We start from the raw sequence: 5886 nt of genomic DNA on the forward strand, positions 1-5886 counted from the left end.
TAATGATGGGTCATGAAGGCCACATATTGGATATAGGCATGATGCATCTGAATCTCGTTACTGCAAGTAGTCTCCCGAAGCGCCATCTATATGGTGAAAAAATAATTTAGATGATATGCCTTACGACTCCGTTGATTGGAAGAGAATTTCAGATTATACAGTACAAGAAATCCTAAGAAGTAGGATGAGATAAGGCAGACATATTTAACTGGGGACCTTACATGTCACCGCCTAATTTTCATTACCGCAAAAGGTCAATGAAAACGATCCACCGAGATTTATTCCGAAATGGTTTAAGAAATATGATGCTTGGCTTGAGAACAATGACAAGGTGCACAAGATCTTTTGTTTGTGCTGCTATCTTTTAACAGAGCACATCGAGGGACAAGTTGGGATATATTGGCAAGTAATACATACAACGATTGAAAGAGTACACTCTGAAAATGTGAGTGACTTTACATGACTTTTTCAATTTATGGTTCTATAAACTTGTCAAACTAATATGTCATATTTTCCAGTATTTCCAAGGGACAAGCTAAACCTAAAAGTTATTTGCAGTGTGTAAACAAGTAATTTTATAATTTCGTCCAACCGGTATGTCTTGCACTGGATTATTTATAAAGTAAAACATATATATATCGAATATTGTATTTTTTTGCGTGGAAAATATTGTATGTTTAGTTGCTATGTTATATTTGATTGCTATACTATTATTATATGATATTGGGAAATTGGCCACTACAATCAATTAATTCACACTAAATCCTAAAAATAATTAAGTCAATGAATGAACCCATCAACTTAATTTTCTGGCTCCGCCCCTGATTGCACCCATCCATAAGTTATGATGATTCCATTACCCAACTTCAACAAATAACGGAGACGGGGATAAGATACCAACCACAGCTGACAAGAGCACAACACAGAGAATGGGGTCTCAGAATTCTCCTACCAGATGGAGTATGTGTTTGTCACGGCTTGTCTAGATTCATTTCAGCTCGAGGTACACTGGAGAATCTGGGGGAGACCACATGGTTTCCGAGACGAACAGCGACGCGCCAGCCTGGTAAGGCCTCCTCAGTCGACAAAGAGAGAATGCCCGTCTGCGTATGCACTTGGATCTTGTACTTGAAATCCTCCCTCCCGAACCGAAGCATGCCACAAAGTGTCTCATCTGCGGACATATAACGGGCCAGACCCATGCAGGGGCGACAACATCTCAGATCAGCTCGCTCGGCTCACACATGCATGCGCGGTGGCACGTCAATTGTGTCGCTCGGCTACGTGTGAAAAGCTCACCCGCTCATGGTTAGTAGCTAAGCACGGCACCACGTATATGCATGTAGTCTCTCCGTTTTTTAGTTCGCATACAAGATTTGGTCAAAGTCAAACTTTATAAAGTTTGACTAACTTTATAGAAAAAAAATATTAACATCAACAATACTAAAGTTATATGTTGTGAAAATTAATTTCATCATGCATCTAATATTATTGATTTCATAGTGTGGATGTTGATATTTTTTCCTACAAAACTAGTCAAATTTTACAAACTTTAAATTTGACCAAATCTTATATGCAAACTAAAAAACCAGAGGGAGTACGTTGGAGTTAGTCCTCTCCTCCACGTCGTGCATTCTCGTGTGTCTCTAGCGACATACGGATTTCGTGGTCGGCTTCACCAAAGTACTTTTGCACGTACCAAAGCACATATCTATTTTAGACCGGAGGTATAGTAGGTACCAAGATCCACGTGACATCTATATCTACATATCTATACCGAATAATGTATTCTTCAAGCCAGACCCTCAAAACACCCCTGCGCGCACGCTTAACAACTAGTATTGTAGTATTGTTATGTACGCCCTTCCACGGTAAGTATTTTAGAACGGAGGGAGTATTTACTATTCAATAATCGCATGTAGGCCATCTCGGGAAAATAGCAAAAGCAGAGTATCGCAGAGCAAGACGCTGAACAAATGCAAGGGAGCAAGATAAGTGGGGCGCACACACACTTAGGGTTCTAGCTGATCCCTTAAAAGTTAAGGGAGTAGATGGCCTAGTATACCTTGGTGGAGTATATATATTCCACTAAAATTTCGCCGGACCTAGCCGATCCCCTAAAGTTAGCGGAGTAAAAGTAATTTTCCATAAATTCAATCAAATTTTAACCGGAAGATGATGCATTCAGACATACGTTCAACATCAAAAGTCCTCGCAATCAAACATTAAACATAAATTTAAACTAAAACTAAACTACACTAAAAACTTAAACTAAACACGGTCGAAGTGGAGGTCGAGCCAGTCCTTCCTCCGGGCTGGTGCCGTCGTCATCGTCATCGGGGAAGATGCTTTGCCACTCCTCAACATAGATCTCCTCCTCGCCGCCCTTCTTACCGCTCTCGTCGTCGGAGATGACAATAAATTCACCGAAATGAAATGAAGTTGGCAGAACAAAGCAAAGGTTCAAGGATGTTCGCACGACAGCAACACACAAACCGAAGACACATGCAGAAAAAGCAGAAGTCGCTTGCAACGAATACTTCCCTTGCGGCAAACAAAATCTACATATAACTAAACTAAAATTTTGTTATACCTGAGTAATACTAACAGCACAGTTCAAAATACCATAACAAGTAGCATCATGTTATGTAGGGGAGTACTGTGGCTCATAGATCAAACATGACTTCGAAATGGTGCAAAGCAGGATCTATGCTTCAAATATTTAGGAGACCAAGCCTCTCATTCTTTTCAATCTCCTTCCGCAGCTGCTTAGCTAGCTTTAAGTGCGTCGAGCTTAGCTTTAAGTGTGTCAAGCTTTAGTCTCATCTCCGCGTCTTCCCTCTTCCGCCTCTCTTCCTCTGCAGATCAAAGAGGTGAGATGTTATTGCCAACAATACTTGATCGGCTATAATGTGTTTTCCTCGCTTCCAAATGACACAAACAACATGGATTAGCAAGAAAGCTACAACTAGTAGAATTTATTTTCAGCGATCCGTTGTCCAAGTATGAGAAAGCAATACTGCATTGCGGTCGATCATCTAAGATAATGAAAATTCAAAGTAGTTTGAACAGTCGACTAGCAACCTAGGTTGTAGATTTGGTCTGACATAATATAAGATTGTGGGAACAACAATTAAGTTGTTAACTTCCCATTCCGAAGTTACCAACAGTAACAATAAAGCTCTAGTACCGTGCTCGATCAGCGAGTAGGACAAAGAGTAAAGCTAGTTGCTTACCTTTATGTGTTCTAGCCTCTACCGCGTGGAACATTTGGCTCCGCTCTTCCTCCGGAAACAGATAACACATCAATTTCAGCAGAGTCTCCCTTGCACGCCTTCTTGAAATCAACTGATTGATCCTTTCTTCCCTCTCTTTCTTTTGGTTATTAAACTCAGCTTCTCGACGCTGGACAACTCTTTCCAGGAAAGCATTCTGAAACAACAAAAGGGAAATTGAAAAGGTTTGATAAAGATGGCAAACCTAATTCTTGAAAGATACAAAAGGTGGAAGATAATATAATCTTGTGAAAAAGAAAACAAATACATGACGGAAAATGCTCAAAAGTTGACAATACCCATAAAGCAAAAACTAAAAATATTATATGCTGAAATACATGACAAATCTGAATCTAAGACACCAGAAATAAAACTGACTGCAAAAATCGATTCTGACCATGTTTACCCCTGTCAGCAATTAGGCCAACAAATTTTATATCATCCAAACAAAACAAAAACCGAGGCCTTAGGACAATTACATGGCATGCCATTGCCGCGGCGCAACTTAATTTTGTCCAAACCATTCAAGTACGTAGGATATAAAGTAGAATCACTGAAACATTAGTGGACAAATCGACTATGTTACATATAAGCTTGGAAAAGCTGATTAAAAAGAGAAACAACATACAGTAGTGCTGAATGCAGTTGCAAGAAGGATACATGCATTAATGCATACCTTATGCTCCAACAATCGGGAAAGCCTATTTTTGTCCTGCAAGTCAGCGTCGTGCTGTTGCCTGCTGAACTCAATCTCTCTCTGCCAAAGTAGGAACACATAATGAATGTGAGAAACTGAACAACAATGAGGATCTGCATCTTGTAAAAACTTTAGTAACAGTAAAAACCAACCAGCTGCTCTTGCAAATAAAGGTTCTCTGCTTCCAACTCCCTCTTCCTCTGCAGCTCCTTGGCTGCGATCGCATAAAGCTTGACCATCCTCTCCGTTTCCTCCCTCTCCCTCCTCTCTTCCTCCTCTGCAAATCAAAGAGGTGGCAGGCAGGCATTATTGCCAACAAATACTTGATCAAGCCAACAATATATTATATACTCGATGGACTCCGGCCATGAGGTTTGGAGATTAAGTAAATTAGCACGGAATCTCTTCTCACCTGGAGAGAAGAGTACGGCCATGGCCAATCGACAACCTCAGATCGTGTGCAGCTAGCAGTGCGTCTCACTCTCGGCTGACCCCGCGTCTGTTCCTCCCCTGGGAGCTGGGATCACGTTACGTTAAAAAGTAACAGAGGGAGTGTGTCGGAGTTAGTCCTCTCCTCCACATCGTGCATTCTCGTGTGTGTCTCTGGCGACATACGGATTTCGTGGCCGGCTTCACCAAAGTACTTTTGCACGTACCAAAGCACATATCTATTTTAGACTGGAGGTATATATAGTAGGTACTAAGATCCACGTGACATCTATATCTACATATCTATACCGAATAATGTATTCTTCAAGCCAGACCCTCAAAACACCCCTAACGCGCAGACCGGATGAGCGGGTGGTGCCGCTAGCTTCAATGCTGACGCGGCTCCTCCTCCTCCTCTCTCTACGGGCACCTTGGACTTGGGAAGACGACGTGTTGCACTACCTCCACGCGCCTTGCCGTCACAACCGATGATGACACCGGTGAGTTCATCCCTGTGCTACTCTATGGTGAAGACGGCGCGACGGTGGCTCGTGTCAGGTTACGATGGGGGCTGGCATATCTCGTGGGGTTGTTCGTGGCCGGTACTATAAAGTCTGGCCGAGTTGCCGGTTATCTGGATGCCCCCCCTCCTCCCACCCCCGTTGAGATCTAGATACGCCAGAACTGACAGGCCGCTGGCTGCCCCTCCCTCTGCAGGTGTTGCCGGCAGCAGGTGGGCGAGGTGACAACTTGGGCGTCCGTGCAGGGGTGGGGAGTTCCCCCTTGCCCGGGACAGACTTCCCCACACATGACCCGGTGTGTGTTCAATGGGCTGCCAAATGCCCCAACTTAAATGCTCGGCAAACACGGACCGGGGCACTCGGCAAAGCCAGGTCCACATGTCTCTTCCGGTCATGAGTAATGAATGTTGTGTCAAAGTTTGCCGAGTGTCGCTTTGCAGGGTCTTGTCGTCCAACTTGTTGGCCCGAACATCATGCATCTAATATTATTGATTTCATCATGCATCTAATATTATTGATTTCATAGTGTGGATGTTGATATTTTTTCCTACAAAACTAGTCAAATTTTACAAACTTTAAATTTGACCAAATCTTATATGCAAACTAAAAAACCAGAGGGAGTACGTTGGAGTTAGTCCTCTCCTCCACGTCGTGCATTCTCGTGTGTCTCTAGCGACATACGGATTTCGTGGTCGGCTTCACCAAAGTACTTTTGCACGTACCAAAGCACATATCTATTTTAGACCGGAGGTATAGTAGGTACCAAGATCCACGTGACATCTATATCTACATATCTATACCGAATAATGTATTCTTCAAGCCAGACCCTCAAAACACCCCTGCGCGCACGCTTAACAACTAGTATTGTAGTATTGTTATGTACGCCCTTCCACGGTAAGTATTTTAGAACGGAGGGAGTATTTACTATTCAATAATCGCATGTAGGCCATCTCGGGAAAATAGC

This window comes from Triticum dicoccoides, chromosome 3B (assembly GCF_002162155.2).
Source record: "Triticum dicoccoides isolate Atlit2015 ecotype Zavitan chromosome 3B, WEW_v2.0, whole genome shotgun sequence".
NCBI classification, from domain to species: Eukaryota; Viridiplantae; Streptophyta; class Magnoliopsida; order Poales; family Poaceae; genus Triticum; species Triticum dicoccoides.